At 46.9% G+C, this 17,323-nt stretch overlaps 1 protein-coding gene and 1 long non-coding RNA gene across 2 annotated transcripts in view; one reads left to right on the top strand and one right to left on the bottom strand.

Moving 5' to 3' along the window:
- Positions 1-17,323, top strand: part of Pebp4 (phosphatidylethanolamine binding protein 4) — a 235,862-nt gene that overhangs the window by 142,613 nt on the left and 75,926 nt on the right. The window lies entirely within an intron of this gene.
- LOC128107218 (uncharacterized) overlaps positions 1-17,323 on the bottom strand; it is a 72,725-nt gene that overhangs the window by 44,533 nt on the left and 10,869 nt on the right. The window contains exon 2 of the long non-coding RNA XR_008217012.1: positions 11,114-11,235. This is a non-coding gene — a long non-coding RNA (uncharacterized LOC128107218). The remainder of the gene's footprint in view (positions 1-11,113; positions 11,236-17,323) is intronic.

Here is a 17,323-nt window from a genome sequence, read left to right as displayed (position 1 = left end):
TGACACACACCTGTGACCCCAGTACTCCAGAAGCCGAAGCAGGAGGACCTGGAGTTCTAGGCTAGCTGGGCCTGTGTACTGAGATGCTGCCCTAAAACACCAACAGAGGGACTTCATCCCTAGCAGCACACAGTGGGGTAGCATCCTCCCTCCCCGGTCCTCCTAGGAGCACACAGTGGGGTAGCATCCTCCTCCCCGGTACCATGTCCTCAGGTTTCTTTACAGATGCTTTTCGGTTCTGCTAAGGCCCAGTTGAGGTATCAATTAGGTCTGCATCACTCACTCCGGGAGAAGGGTTTATTGGCTCCTTGTCTTATTTGTCTCTGAAATTAGTGCTCAGAGCTTTTCATGCAGATATTTTCATTAGGCTCTTTTTTTTTATTGTTAATGGGAATATTAAACACAGGAAGATGGTACATGAATACTTTTCCACAAAGACTATCATGACTGGTGACAAAGAATACGAAGAATAATTAAGGAGACAAGAGTACCTTTTTTTTTTTCCTTCCAAAAAAGAAAATCTTCCTAGAAACCGTCAATGATTCTAAAATTTGTCCTGAATGTCTTTTTTTGTTTTAAGAAAGAAAAGGAGCCGCCAAGTTCACACTTCGCCTTTCATTCAGTGCCCTCAACCTTGGGGCAGCCACAAATTGGCAGCCAATTCTGGGTTGGATCGAAAGGACCTCTAAGGGGTCATTATTCTGTCTACTTTTTCTGTAGGGTTGAATTTTTTCTGTAATAAAAGGTCGTGTGTGTGTGTGTGTGTGTGTGTGTGTGTGTGTGTGTGTGTTTAAAGGACCTCTAAGTGTGTTAGGTGAATAAGAGGAACAGAAAACCTAACCAACAGAAAGGGTTCGCTCTCCCTGCTTTTGACTTCTGTGGTCAGCGTGTGTTTGAGTGATCCACACTGGGGCTGGGAAGATAAGCTCAGCTGACAAAGCCCTGGCCTTGGAAGCATGGAGGCCAGAGTTCAATTCCCAGAACCCATGTTAAAATAAATAGATAAATAAATAGATTAAAAAAAAAACAAACAAGCAAGCCACCAGGCATACACTTCTAAGCCCAGCACTGGGGAAGCAGGGACGGAAAGGTCCCTCAGGCTCTTCTAGCACACTTGGTTAAATTCCGGGCCAATAAGAAACCTGTTCTCAAAGACAGCATCTGCGAGAGACAGCTGGGGCTGTCCTTTGCCCCTCCGCACACACATATGCATGCATCTTCACACAACACAGTAAAATAGATCATTTTTTTTAATGTATGTTCCAACATTCTCCTGAATGATTGCCAACAAGTCCCCTGACATCTCTGAGAATTTGGCTTCTCCACCGAAAAAATGGACCCAGAGCAGGGCAGAAGTGAGGAAGGAGTTTAAATTCACCAAGAGGAGGAAGCTTCCTAGAAAGAGGCATCACAGAAAGTAGCATTTTGTCCTCATTCCTAATGAACCAAGCAGCAGACCCTGTAGAAATTTAATTTACATATGTAACCTATAAATAATTACGGAATGTGACATGTATATATATATCCAGAACTCAGCTAACAACAATAAGCAGAATAAATTATCTGCATCAGGACCACCAGTTGAGATGAAGAGGGCAAATTGAAGAGATGGGATTGCTAAGTAATTGATAAGCAATTCCTTTTTTGTTGTTGTTTGTTTGTTTGTTGATGTTTTCAGGGGTTGTTTTATTATTACTGTGGGGGGGGGCGGGGGTGAGACTCTTTCTGTAGCCCAGGGCTAGCCTCAAACTTGCAATCGCTGTTTTCCTACTTCTGCCTCCAAAGTACTAGGATTAGAGGAATGTGCCACCATGCCAGGGTTGGGAGTACTCAGTCTTGCCACTCAGTCTCTGTTGATTGCCCTCTGACCTCTGGACAAGATCAGCCCTCTCCCATCCCCACCCCCTCGCATCAGGGCAGAATGTGGGCTTTCTGGGCTGGTCAGGCTTCTGGGTACCTCCCTTGAGCCAGGGCCGCAGCACCTTCCTCCCCAACACTTTTCCGCTTCCTTTTTAACCCCTCGCCAGGTTCTTATCACGCACAGTCCCCCACTCAGCTGTCATTGTCCTACCCAGAGATGCCTTCACTCCCATTCAAAATAATTTAAATAAAATGTTGCTACAAAGTGGAATATTATCTTTTGATGAATGTTTTTAAAGCCCTTTAGGTTTTCACGGTAATTTGCGGCGTAAAATTATTTGGAGATAAGAGCCAAATTAGCTCTCCTGTGCTGAGGTCGTTGTGTCCTGTTATCCATGTGAGCAGTGTTTAAATATAATCAGCCCTTAGACTAATGCAGCATAATTGTTCATTTGAAATAGCTTTTTTTACTCCATTCAATGAGTCATTAAAATATTCAAGGGATAATGCAGTGAATTGGAAATGAATTTATCATATTATCCCATACATACTGCAGTGCTTCAGGTAACTAAGGAGAGGGAGGGAGAGAGGGAGGGAAGGAGGGAGGGAGAGGGAGCACATGAATGTGAGGCACACAGGAAGAAAGGGGGCTTGTGTACATAGGGATATGCTGAAGGTTCTCAGTGGGTTTATGGTAAGTAGAAGAGGGAGGGGAAGACAAGAAAGAAAATGCTGTTCTTCAAGGCTCTCTCTCTCTCTCCCTCCCTCCCTCCCTCCCTCCTTCCCTCCCTCCCTCCCTCTCCCTGCACTCCGAGAATCTGCTCTACCACAGCTCCACTGTTAACTTATTTTTATCAAATATGTTTATATCAGAAAGTCGTTATGGAAACCAGTTCTGCCATCCAGGAGAATTCCTGGAGCAGGCAGAAAACATTCTCTCTCTCTCTCTCTCTCTCTCTCTCTCTCTCTCTCTCTCTCTCTCTCTCTCTCTCACACACACACACACACACACACACACACACACACACACACACACACACACTGCCTTGTTCTTCTCCATCTCCAGCAGCCCTGCTAGTCAGGGCTGCGGGCTCTGACTCTGCTTCTCGGACAGAGCTGTGCAACGGACCCAGCTATCACCCACAGTCCCAATCTATTCCTGTCCTAACATCAGGGACCTGGGCTTGTCCCTGTCCCCTGGGCCTCAGTTACCTAACCTTTGTGTTCTAGTTTCCTTTCAATTGCTGTGATAAAGACCATGACTGAAAGCAACTTGTGAAGGAAAGGAAGGGTCTACTCGACTTACAGGTCACAGTCCACCATCAAGGGAATTCAGGGCAGGAACTGAAGCAGAGACCATGAAGGAGTGCAGCTCACCCGCCATGGTTCACTCAGTCTGTTTTCTTATACCACCCAGCACCACCTGCCTGGGAATGGTACCGTCCACAGTGGGCTGGGTCCAACCCCATCAATCATTAATCAAGAAAATGCCCCACAGACTTGTTTATAGGCCAATAGGACAGAAGCATCTTCTCAGTCTTCTTAGATGACCCTAATTGGTGTCAAACTGGGAAAAATACAACAAGAACAACAACAAATAAAACTAACCAACACACAATGGCAAGTACTTCTCAGGCAGAAACAGATGTTGGGGGCGGGGGCGCTATGGTAGACTCTCTAAATGCTCCCAGGATCGAGGAAAGTTCTGCCTGTTTTTTGCAATGATGTTGAGAATGAAGGAAAGCATTAAGGTAGATGCCATATCCAGAATGAGGGCCTCTGCCCTGGCCACACTTCCCTAAGATGCCAGGTGACCAGCCCCCAAGAAAGCAGCCAGAACCAGGAGGCTGTCCAGACACCACCCCAGCAGATCAGCAATCACCAAAGGAGAGAGGATGGCCTTCAGGAGTGACCCAGGACACAGTCAAGGTTGTCTTTAACAATGTGTGGAGATGTCACCAGGAGGCAGGGACCCCCTGCAGCCCCCTTTGTGCAGCAGAAGGACCAGTGGACAGTGTTTGGATGGAAGCAATACTTGTTATCAGAAGGAACTTTTTAAGAATTTGAACTACCCAAAAACGTAGTGTCTACTGCAGGGGGAGTGAGGTCCTTGTCACTAAAAGCAACTGTCCATGGGGGACCCAGGGAACTGCTCCCTGGGTAAGAGATAGGAGCCAGTGACCCAGAAGATGAACCCCCTTGCAAAATTCACAGTAGCATGTTACAAACTCCGCATAGGTTTCCATCAGCAGTGTGTGGATAAAAACACACAGCCCAGAGGCTGGAGAGATGGCTCAGTGGTTAAGAGTCCTTGCTGCTCTTTCCAAGGACCTGGGTTTGGTCTCTAATACCTACATGGTGGCTCACAATCACCTGTAACTCCAGTTCCAGGGGATCCAGTGTTGTCTTCTGACCTTTTTGGGAACCAGGCATGCACTTGGTACACAGACATACATGCAAGCAAAACATCCACACACATAAAATAAAATAAATACTTTTTAAAAATAGGTGGGGCCTACAGGAGGAGGTTAGGTTGTGGGATTTGGGCAGGCACTAAAAACTTCTAAAGATCTAAACATGATCAGACAATTCTCCTACTGGAAGCCAAATTCTACCCTCTCCTGAGGCCTGTGCCCACTCCTGAAGACTACACAGCCTCTTGCTGATCTGTCTGTGGTGTCTCCATACCTTTCTGTGGCCACAGCCTCTGTGAACCATTATTTGCTTTGTCCCTTCATCCTGCAAGCTCTTCCCCAACCTGCAAAATCGAGGTGCTTTAAATGGGTCAGGAGCTCCAGATGAATTACACCTTTGGGGTCCAGAAAGGGCTAAGATGTATGATCGTGAAACCTTCTCCTGAAATGGGAAAAGACAGCGTGGTTTCCTAAACTCCGGCTGATGTCATATCAATCCTCATCAAAAGATATTTATTTTTTTTTTTTTTTATTTTTTTGTTTTTTGGAGACAGGGTTTCTCTGTGTAGCTTTGCGCCTTTCCTGGAACTCACTTGGTAGTCCAGGCTGGCCTCGAACTCACAGAGATCCACCTGGCTCTGCCTCCCGAGTGCTGGGATTAAGATATTTATTTTTAACTTTTGTTTATTTCATGTGTATGTGTGTGTTCTGAGGTATGTGAATGTTCACTATATGAGCACAGGTGCCTTTGGAGGCCAGAAGAAGGATATCAGACCTCTTGGGACTGGAATTGCAGGTGGTTGTGAGTTGCCTGATGTGGGTGCTGGGAACTGGGTTCCTCTAGAAGAACAGCTCGTGCTCTTTCTTAACCACTGAAGCATCACTCTAACCAAGCCTCATCAAAATTCAAAAAGCTCTTAATAAACAGTCTAAGAAACTCACCACGAAGAATCCACACAGGTTCACTAAAAGCCAGTCACCCCGGCCACTTGGATGCCTTCACTGGCACATGCATTGGTCCCTTGGATAGAGGGGGCCATAAACAAGCACAGCACATCTTGACTAGAGAAGGCTTAACCTGTACCAATCATGGGAGCCTGTGGGTGCGGAGGGGTGACTTGGCTTCAATGACTGTGTCATGATGTGGGTTTGTGGCCTGTTGACAAGCCAGTTCTGAAGAGTATTGACAAATGAATTAACAGTGATTGTGAAGTAGGTCACTGGTAACAAGCCATTGCCTTGTTCTGTGCCTTAGGGAATAACATATTTGTAGGTCACACAGAGTTTCAAGAAGTAGTTAATAATGATGGAGAACATAAAACAGTTGCTTTTGACAAACAGGAAGTAGGGGCCCTCGCTGCAAAAAAAAAAAAAAATGGATTTAATAGGGATTGATGTAAAGTTCTATATTTAGGCTTCAAATCAGTTTTGTGCATTCAGGATGGGGAAGATCTGGCATGTCAGAGGTTCATGAAGGAAAAGATCAAGACGAGTTGGTGCTAATTCCTAAGCTAATTTAAATCTGAAATTTCAGATAATAATAGAACGTCAAACCATAATGAAGGAGTTAAGACAGGATAATCTTAGGCCACATCAGCAAAAGAGGAGACTTTTGATCATTGAAGATGCTCATGGCTGCTCTTTCTCTGACCTGCTCAAACCAGCCTGTCCATTCACTCATTCATTCACTCAGCATGTGCTCAGCACATCCTGGGCAGTAGGTTTCATTCAGACATCTGCAAGCTCATGCCATCAGATCCCTTCTTTTTCAAGGACTTCCTGTCTGGCAACAGAGACCATGGAAGAAAAGCAATGACCGGCTCAGGGTGGGGAGCGCTGGGATGGAGTGAAGTCTTGAGGACCACGGGGAATGAGAAAGAGGGCTGGGAGCAGACTCCCCAGAGGTGTGGACCTGTGAGCCAAGTAGACGCTCTCCATGTCATCAAGAGAAGGCCATCCAGGCAGAACGGAGAGGACACCAGTGTGGCTGGAGCCAGTGGTCTAGGGGAAGTGCTCAGGAGATGAGGTCAGTGAGAGAATGAAAGGGGTTCTGAAAAATGGGGAGTTCTAATGTTCCTTATCCCTCCCTAGAGCCTCCCTGGAATCCACACCCAGAACAGTTAAATCAGAACCTTGTGGGGCAGAGCTCAGCATCCACTTATTTTTTAAGGCTCCCCCAGTGAGACAAATGTGCATGAGAGGTGATGGGTTGGGGAGAAGGGTTGTCATAGAACGCCTCTCAAGTTTGGGTTATGCAAGATGATTAAGGTCCAGTACCTAGTTAACAATGTTGTGTTAGACACTCAGAACTCAAGAGGGTAAATCTCATCTAAAGTGTTCTTACCACAATAAAGGGAAAAGGAATTTAAAAAAAAAAAAAATCAAAAACCGGATGAACCAGGGCTAAGAAACATCAACGCAGGGCCTTTACCTAGACTGAGGCGAGGATTTTAGCACATGGACTACAGAAGGGCTTTAAACTACCTGCTGGGAGTGGAGGGAGATTTTTCAGTGGTTAAGGACATTTGTTTTTATAGAGGACCTGAGTTCAATTCCCAGCACCCAAATGACAGCTCATAACCATCCACAGTACCAGTTCCCGGGGATTGGACCCCCTCTTCTGACCACCACTGGCACCAAGCACACGTATGTACACAGACATACGTTTGAACAGAAGACTCATACACATAAATAAAAACACAATTGAAAAAAAAAAGAAACTATCTGGAAGCTAGATGCAAAGCCAGACACCTGCAGTTCCCTCTACAGGAGGCAGAAAGATCACTTGAGCCCAGAGCTTGAGACCAGCCCAGGTAACATAGCAAGACAGTGTTTCTAAGTACATAAATATCATAAAAACTGGGTTGCATTTCTAAAAGTTCTCTCTGTCGGCCATGGCTGCAGATAGCCCCAAGAGACAATTTTGTTCTTTCAGGAGGGATGACACTGGTCTTCCTCAAGACAAGAGTAAAAAACATGGAGGGGACAGCTTCAGGGCCTGAGGGACTAGACGAAGAGGGTGAAGGGTGATCTGATGGTGGATCCTAGATTTGGGTACCAGTTACCAAGCTCATGCTAAAAGGCCTCCTGGATCCCCTTGTGGAGTTGTCAAATAGGAGGCTGAAGGAATCTGAAGTCCTAGGAGGGCATGACAGGAGCCTGGCACAACAGGGTGTGCTGGGTGCTTGCAGTCTGGTCCTGCTGCCTGGAGAGAGGAAGTGAGTTGTTCTTGCAGATATGTTCAAAGAGAAGCTGCCTTGAAGGGCTTGGGCAGGGTGCTGGGTTCGACTGATAGCCAAGTGTGGGACTCTGACGCTGCCCGTCAGGAGCCTGCATTGAAGGAGCAGAGTTCCATCCTGAGAAGAACTGAGAAAGGGTATAACAGGGCCTCAGAAGCCATGGCAAGTCAGCTCTGCCTTGATGGGGACTGGGTGACACTTCAGAGTTTGGGAGCAGGATTCAGAAGGCTTGTCTGCCAGGCCACTGGCCAGATGGGTGGCATTACTGTAGACTCTGCTCTTGGGTGGATCTCTTGTGTTCCCCTTATAGAGACAGGCAGGTGGGCTTGGGCGCTAGTTGGTACCAAGCTCCCATAGTAAAGAGTTCTGGGCCTGATCCCCTACATAGCAGCCCTCAATATTTCTGCAAAAAAAAACCAAAAACCATTTTTCATCAGCACAGCCTGCTCTCCCAGGTCTCAGAACACACTTAAAGCAAGCTGTAAGTTCCAAGCAATTCCCTGAACGCTTGCTCTCCAAGTCTACTGAGTATTTCCGAATACGAGCGAGAGTGGCATTGCTGGAGGGAGAGCATGGAAGCCGCTCTCTCTAATTTTAAAAGGTGAATGACTTCTCAGTGGGGCTTTATGGTTAGTCACACCTACCTGGGAACCTGCTTTCCTACTGACCTACCACCAGTGGTTAGTACTACTGCCAGTGGGTGTTGCAAACCTCAGCTATTAACCAGAAGCTCAGAGTGGGCCCTAGAGTAGTGTGGGGCCTGAACAGCTCTCATTTAGGAGAAAGGGGTGGAAGAGCCAGCAGCATCTTGGGGGCAGCTACAGGCTACAGATTTGCTAGGGCTAGAGAAAGACCCAGGAGCATCCTAGGGTTCATCAGCTAGCCTGCTCTGCCCCCTCAGAACCCTAGTGGAGCTAGTGTGGAGACTAAAGGACTAGTTAACTGGTGGCCCAGAGTACAGTGCCCTCCTTCACGAGGGTTTTTGTTTCTCAGAGAGGAGGGGGAGGGATGAAGAAGATGAGGAGGAGGATGAAGACAAGGGGGAGGAAGAGGAGGAGGAGGAGAGGAGGAGGAGGAGGAGGAGGAGGAGGAGGAGGAGGAGGGGAGGAGGAGCCAGTCCAGAGTTCCTCAGTACTCTTGTGGAGGAATCAGCAGATCTGCCAAATGGTGGGGAGGGGCACACGGATGGACTCTCCCCCGCCCCCCCGCCCCCCCCCACCCCGCCAGGGGTAGAAGGGCAAATGTATAGAGCTGTATGGGATGCTGGCTTATCAAGCCTTTCACTAAGAACTAGCTCTTTCCTTTCAAAGAGGGTGGAAGTCACTGTTCTCTTGTCTCCGTTGATGAACAGATTCTGGGTGGCAGGAGTCACCATAGAAACAGGTGCTATCTTAAGCAAATGAGCCTTATTAACCTTAAGAGTGGTGGAGTTTTCACAAGATTGCACATATAGGGTAGGAGGGAGACGGGGTTTGGTGGGGGGAGGGTCGAGGTGGCTGGGAAGCCATGTTGCTCCGGGTAGGGAGGCATGTGTGTGTATGTGTGCATGTGTGCGCACTGCATGTGTGGGTGTCCATCATCTACATGTGTTGTGCAAAACTGCTTCTGAGGAGGTAAGCTCAGGTCCTACCCACCCTTTCCCTAAGAAATATGCTGTCTCCCCGGTCCCCTCCCCCCACCCAAGGAACCTTCATCTCCTGGAAAGTGGCCTTAAGGCTTCAGCGGCCCAGAGCTCCAGTCATGACCCTTCTGTTACTGCTTGGGTAGACTTTGCCTGCATCCCCCGCCCTGCTGCCTATTAGAGACAAGTGTTTCTGGAGAGAAAAGCCAGGAAGCGGGACCCTTTTTGCCCTAGGAAGCAGTGTAGTTCAGTAGCAGGAGCAGGAATACTGGCATCTACTGGACCTGGGTCCATGTGCTCACCTCCCTCAGTGAGGCCCCATCTGTAAAGGGCACCTCGCAGGGCTGAAGCCGGGTTCTTATGAGATCACCCAAGTTCACACGGAACATGTACCCTCAGCGCGCGCGCGCGCACACACACACACACACACACACACACACACACACACACACACACACACACCACATACACTGTGAACTGCCTCATTTCTGGGGAGAAAAGGGGGCTCTTTCCAATTCAATATTTCCTCAATAGGGCTTCATCAGTTAACAAACTTGCCTGGGATGCCTGCTCTGTTTGTGCTCTGGAGGCAGGGTGTGTGGCTAGAGGAAGATCAGGATAGAGAAGCTGGCCCTCTGAGAAGCTGTGGTGGTCAGGTAGGCCTAGAAGAGGTGACGCTGGGTGGGGCTTTGAAGTCATGTGGGATTGGGATGGGCAGAGAAAGGGGCCGTACATTCAGCTCTTAGTGGTAAGTGGTAATGAAGAATCCTGAGCCATGAGTGTTGGTTCCAAGACACACATCTGCTGCCCTCTGCAGCCCCTCCTTGGGCAGGACACTCCACGACAACGCCAGCTAGCATGCCACCTGTCCCAGTCCGGCTCCCATTCCTCGGAAGAAATCTGAACCGTCGCCCCAGGGACTCTGACACATGCCATGTGTCCCCTGTAGCCCAAGGCGCTATTTATCAGGGAGACGGGCTAGCAGAGACTGTGTGCCCTGGAAGGACTCTGGGAAAGGGAAATTTTTTATTTCTGTGCTGTAAAGCATCAAAAGTCTCAGGGTTGGGGGGCGGGTAGCTCGGTGTATAAAGTGCTGATACGCATGACCTGAGTTCAAATCCCCAGCACTAGGAGGCAGAGATGAGAGGATCCTAGGCACTTGTTAGTCTGGCGAATCGGTAAGTTCCAGGTTCTGTGAGAAGCCCTGTCTCAAAAAGTAAGGTGGAGAGTGATAGAGGAAGATGGCTGACAGTGACCTACACACACACACACACACGAGTCTCAACACATGCCTGAAACTGGGACAAGGTGGCCACCACAGATGGGCTCTTCCCTACGTCATGTCTTTCAGCTCTCTAGAGCTAGCAGGTACCTCAGGTTCATTTGGTCGAACCCATGAAGACACCGAGACCCAAGGTCCACAACTAAGGAAAGACTTGGTCTCTAGTACCACAGCATTGCTGAGATGAGAGAAACCACCCTCCAGCTCATGTTCACTTGGCCCCGGCCAAGGGATGCAACTTCAGGGACACCAGAGAAGCTTTCCCAGTGCACCCATCTTTTAGCTCCAAAATCATCTTCCCCATTGGCTTAAGAGCTGCCCATGAATGTAGCATGAAAAAACACAGTTGAAGGCCTGGCAGAAAGGACCACTCACAGGAAGAGGCTGTGAACTGACCTGAGCCCCAGACTTAACTTGGCAATGAACAAAACGGGAATGTTGTATGGGCCACTCAGAGAAGACCAAATCAGGAGGCTCTGGCGACGAGTGGGGGTAAAAGAAAAGAGCAGAATGTCACCTTAGTTTGTCTCCCTGCGAAATCTGGTCCTTCCTCTATACCAGTGGCCCCTAGAAGTGATGGTTGCCTGCCTGCCTCCCTTCCTCCCTCCTTCTCTTCCTTCTTCCCAAGGGCATCCAGGTCATAATTTACAGGCATGGCATGGAGAGTTCAATGCCACCTAAAGTTTTTATTACTTACGATTTCAACAGAAGGAGGCCTGCCATGCCGTGTCCCACAAGGCCACATGGGGGAAGTCCCTGGGTGTGTCAGGAAGCAGGGGTGGCAGAGGAGAGTGTGGCCTGGAGCCTTCGCTGTGGTTTCTGTGGGAAATGAACAGCATCAGGGGCAAGCAAGCTCTAACAAGCTCGGGACTGGTGAGCTGGCATAATATCAGTGGGCTCTGGGGCAATAGGGGGGGTATGCTCCAGCTGCCTGGTACCTGCCCTAGGGTGCCACAGGGCAGGAGAATGTTGGCTAGCTATGAGAGAGTTGGGGAAAGGAAGTGATGGGCTTGGGGGCTGGTTGGCGTGTACGTGACAGGTGTGCTTGCAGGCAGATGCCTTACAATCTTTAGGAAGTAGTCAGCCGTGGCAGGAACGTATTCCCAAAACAAGTGCCCCTCAGGGTATCAAAGCATCAACACAAAATGCAGAAGATAAAAAAGTATGGCCAATCCCGCCCCCTGCATCCTGTCTCTCCAAACACTGCTCTTTTGAAATCATTCCGTTCAAAATCCTCTTGTTTCAGATGCCTTCCCTGGGACTCCAGGACCTGGCCCTTCCCCCCACTCCCACTTAGCACAGGCTGTGCCGCACAATTTAGCACCCAATTCCACGCTGTCTTGTTCCCTCGCCATCCCAAGGTGCTTGCCCCAGTTTCCCAGCCCCCCGGGAAGGCTCTGCTTGCCGCATCCCTGCACTGGTGCGTGTCCAACCCTGTACCCTGAGCTCCACTGCATGCATTGGCATCAGCCCTTATCCTGTCTAGAATACCAGTTCCGACCGCGTTGCCTTGGACACTTTTTAATGGGTGGCTAAGCTGGCCTAACGCTGTCCCTCTCAAGAACTGTTCTCTTCCCCAGGTCCTTGTGATTGCACAGGCCTCGTTGAAGTCTTCCCAGTTTCTGCCAATAACCATACACCCTCCAGTGTTGACCACACACCACTGCTCATCATCCAAAACCTCCCCTGCTGCAGTGGTTTGAATGTAATTGGCCCCCATAAGCTCGTAGGGAGTGGCACTACTAGGAAGTGTGGCTTGTTGGAGTAGGTATGGCCTTGATGGGGGAAGTGTGTCACTGTGGGGATAGGCTTTGAGGTCTCCTTAGCTCAAGCTTCACTCAGTGTGACATGAAGTCTACTTCTGTTGCCTGTGAATCAAGATGTAGCAGCTCCTTCCCCAGCACCATGTCTGCCTGCTATGGTGATAATGGACTAAGCCTTTGAAACTGTAAGCCGCCACCTCAATTAAATGTTTTCCTTTATAAGGGTTGCCATGGTCATAATGTCTCTTCACAGCAATAGAAACCCTAGCTAAGACACCTGCCTCCAAACATCCTCCATTCCCCTTCCCCCAAACAGCCTCTTCCTTCTTCTCTCCCACAGCAAAGTGAGTGCTCTGTGGTTTCCAAACCGGCTTAAGCCACAAGATGGCTTCCAGGGAGACCATGAACCTTCCTACCATGAGTTTATTGATTTTAGTGAGATTGCTCATCTTTCTTGCCTCAGTATACTGCCAGTTTAGATGATGAATTGGCTGCATGACCACCAAGGCCCCTTTGGGCATCACCATCTGGGGTATTGACATTGCCTAGATAGCTATTACTTGGCCTAGGCAAGAATGTCTTCTTAGATGGGAACTGTAATGGCTGATTTATTCTTTCCCCAGAGCCAGCACCATATGCTGGGTGGAGAAGCCTTCTTTCCATTCCATGCTATTGGCCATGTTGTTGATAGTTTCAATAGCAAAAAATGACTCAACCCACGCTAGACTGACCAGGCATACACCTCCATTCCCCTATCCCTGCCTTACTCAACTCTCTGCTGGGCATTGTAGGAAGTTATAGAAGGTTAGTATTAAATAGCCTCAAGAGACTCGGAACCCCTCAGAGAAATGAAAGAAACACACATATGCACGCACACACATATGCACAGCACACCATCTGAGAGTTGCTGAGGAAACCAGATGATGCCAAAGACCAATAGCCTGGTACTCATGCCAGTCTAGAATGCTTCTTGTAATCTCTCCTCTGGATTTGCCAACATCTGACTCTCAGTCTCTGGCGACATACAATGTGAAGCCATATATGGACACTGGGTGTCTACCACCTTGAAGGAACTGTATGCTTTGGGCTTGGTAGGATTTGTCTGCTGCTGTTGCAGACACATCGTAAACACTCCACATTGTGGTCCTCTTAACCATAGAACGGCTCTGAAATCACCACATTTCCACATCTAAGATGCACCTCTTAAAATGTTCTTGACACTTAGAAGCACAAAACCCATCATGTTTGTGCTGATACTTACTGCAGAAAATATGATAGATCCATTTATATGTTATACTAGTAAATGGGTATGAAACAGCAAGAAAACATCATCCAATAAATGTGAAAATTTTCAATGAAATGTTTCAGAAAATGAAAGACTTGAGATAGATAACAGATACAAGAATATGTAAGTAGGTAGATAAATATATACATATATGCATAGGTAGATAGATACAGACATGCATATATATATATAAATTAATAAGTTGATAGTCTCTAATTTGTTTGATAAACAATGATTTTATTGGAATATGATATAAAATTTTTAGAGACTGGAGAGAAGATTCAGCAGTTATGAGCACTGGCTGTTCTTCCAGAGGGCCTAGGTTTAATTCCCAGCCCCTACATGGTGGCTAACAACTATATGCTCACTACAGTTCAAAGGAACCTAACACCCTTTTCTGGCCTCCATGGACACTGCATACACACAGTGCACAGACGCACATTCAGGCAAAACACCGATATACATAAAATAAAAATAAATAAATCTTTCTTTAAAATATTTTTATTGGAGTTTAAGGTATCCAGTGTTTCCTAGAAGGAAAAAAAGATTCATAAGAAATGTTCAAGAAAATTTTGTAAATGAGGACTAACGGGAGGGGGTCAGATGGAGCAGTTTTACTGACGTTGATGCATATAGTTAAACTGCAGCAGGTGTAAAGGGTAGCTGTGGTGGGAAAATACACAGACATATCCTTGAGATGGAACAGAAAGATCTGGAACCAACTAGAATACTCAGCACAGGTTGAATAGGCCATTGCAAGCAGAAGAGAGAAAGGATAGATTACCCTATAAGAAGCTTTAGGGAAATATTATGTTAGCCAAGACTAGCTAAACCTACCTCATGAGTTTCAGGTCATTCCGGACAACTTACTGGGACTATGTCTCAAAACATAAAGAATTTAGGAGGCACTAGGTCTGTAGCTGGGTGATAGAGCACTTACCTAGCATAGGGAAAGCCCTGGGTTCAATTCCCAGCACAACAACAAGGGTATCGAAGTTCTTTCTCATCCCATAATCAAAATAAATTCTAAATTAACTATGTGAAATTAGATACGTGAATGTTAACTTTTCATGTTAAACCATAAACAAATAAAATGCGCTAACATTTTTATATAGTTGTTTAAAACCTTGAAACTGTAAGTATAAAACCTTCAAAGGCCAATTAAAAGACAATGCACATTGGAAAAACACTATGTACAGATGACAAAATGTCACTGTCATGGACATACACAGCACTTACAGTGGCCTAATCAGCCCACGTGCCTCATGGGCTGTGGCAGGAAGAAAATGAGAAGCATGTAAAATGCTCAGGTCAGTATCTGGAACAGTAGGCACTCAATTTCAGCAGTTATCAGTCTATTTTAGCACTTGATAGAAAAACATCACACTAGCCGGGCGGTGGTGGCGCACGCCTTTAATCCCAGCACTTGGGAGGCAGAGCCAGGCAGATCTCTGTGAGTTCGAGGCCAGCCTGGACTACCAAGTGAGTTCCAGGAAAGGCGCAAAGCTACACAGAGAAACCCTGTCTCAAAAAAACCGAAAAAAAGAAAAGAAAAAAAAAAGAAAAAGAAAAACATCACACTAAACAATTAGCAAAGGACATAAATAAGATGTTTTGGATGGGGCTGGGGATGGGACCCAGAGCCTCATGAATATTAGGCAACCACCCTGCTGCTGAACCACACCCCCCACCCCGGAAAATTCTGTTTAGAGTAAAGCTTCATAAATCTATGAAAAACGGACATCCACACAGGCAGTGAGAAATGCAGACCAAGCCAGAAATCACCTACTTTCCAGCCTCATGGTGACTATGACCATTAAACTGGCAATTCTTGAATGTGGCTTTGTTTTAAAATCAATCAATTAATTAATTAATACCCAGGGTCCTCTCATACGGTGCTGATGGGAGTAAAAATTGCTGAGATCCATCCTACAAGGTAATTCTGCCTGATGCACCAAATGTCAAATGCCTTTAAAATATATACAGGCTTTGACCCAAGGTTCCTTCTAGAAATCTGTACAAAAATTATATTGAAAAGTGATATCTACCAAAATAAAATTGGCCATGTTAAGTGCTGGGCTTACTCAGAAAATTATAGATGGTGTGAACAGTGTATCATCTACAATTCATTTCCAGGTAGCTTATACTACTTACAAATTAGAATGTCCCAATACCAAAAAAAAAAAAAAAAAAAAAAGCTAAAAATTAGAAATGACCTATTTACCCATTGAGAGGATTGGTGTGTGGAATAGTATGCAGCTATTAAAATAAGCACAATATAAAAGGACCTCATTTACACCACATTGCTATGTGAGATGAAAAAGCCAATTAAAAGTCATTAAGATTTGGAGCTGGGGTGCATCTCAGGTGGCAAAGTGCTTGCCTAGCATGCACAAAGCCCTGGTTTCTATTTCCAGCACTACATAAGCTGGCTGTGGTAGTGTGTGTGTCTCTGATCTAAGCGAAAGGAGATGGAGACAAGAAGATCAGACGTTCAGGGTCATCAGCAGCTGCAGAGCAAATTAGATACGGATCTGGGATAAACAAGGCCTGTGCTCTCAAAACAAAAACAATACGAGTCACTCGATAGATGTTGGGCGTAATTGTGCACATCTGTAATCCCAGTGTGTGGGAGGCTGAGACAGGAAGATTCCAAACTCAAAGCTAGCCTGGGCTACAAAACAAGGCACTGTCTCAAAAAGAAAAAACAGTTAATAATTCGTCAAAGAACACTCAGGGAATGTCTACAGGTACATCCATGAAGGACACTGGTTCTGTCCACAGGGTGATTTCAGCCCAGTAAAAATAATTAGATGGAACCTACCCCATGTGGGTATATGGGGAAATATGCATGGGAGAATAAACTGGCAAGTATACCCAACAACATGTTCCTAAGAGTCAAATCCAGGCAGCAGCTGTAGGATTGGAAGTGGTTTTTATGTTCTTCTTTGGGCTTAGATGTTTTTCCAAATATTATATAATATGTATTTTTATCACCATATTTTAAGTGCTGTCTAAAAAAATTAAACTGCAGAGCAGAGCATATGACCATCACAGCTACAGGGGTGATGGGGAGGACTCCGAAAGGTCCCTGAGGCTCCCTTTAGGGGGCACTGAAGCCCTGAGAGCGCCCTGCCCCCACCTCCCTACCACCACCTCCCTTATTACATCCTGCACATGCCTGTGCCATCCACCTGGAACTCTGTTTGCAATTACAGGTGGCGTGTCTGTCCTAGTACTGGGCTGAGAGTGCCCTAAGGGCAGAGTCAGCATCCTGAAATTCTGAGTGCTCTTTGAAAGGGGTACCGGTACTTGAATAAGGCAAGGCATGTCAGGTGCTGGATGAATCACACAGACATGGGGCGTCTATGAAATGTTGGTTCGAACTGGTAAGAACAAGGAAGGTTTTACAGGGGAGGAAGAAGCCTGGAAGCCTGGAAGCCTGGGTGAGATATAACCAAAGTCACAATCCAGTGTCATTGTGGGTTAAAAAGATAAAAGGTCCCCGAGGGATGCGGAGGGACAGCTCAGTCTGTAAAGTGCTTGTTTTACAAGCATGCGGAACTGAGTTTAACCCAGAGCCCGTGTTTTAAAAGCTATGCATGATAGCAAGTGCCTGTAATCCCAGCACACATCCCCGGGGCTCTCAGCCAGCCAACCTAGCCTAACAGTTCCAGGCCAGTGGGAGACTCTGTCTCAAAAGACAAGGTAGATGGCGCCTGAGGAACAACACTCAAGGTTGTCTCCCCCACCCCCACCCCCCCCCACCCCACCCCCCCACACAGAGGCAAGCATGTGCACACACATATATGCACAAATAGCACAGGTCACCATAGAAATATCCCACCGACCGGTTGCC

Source organism: Peromyscus californicus, unplaced genomic scaffold (assembly GCF_007827085.1).
Source record: "Peromyscus californicus insignis strain IS unplaced genomic scaffold, ASM782708v3 Scaffold_12__1_contigs__length_115047231, whole genome shotgun sequence".
NCBI lineage: Eukaryota > Metazoa > Chordata > Mammalia > Rodentia > Cricetidae > Peromyscus > Peromyscus californicus.
This window is presented reverse-complemented; position numbering and strand designations above follow the sequence as displayed.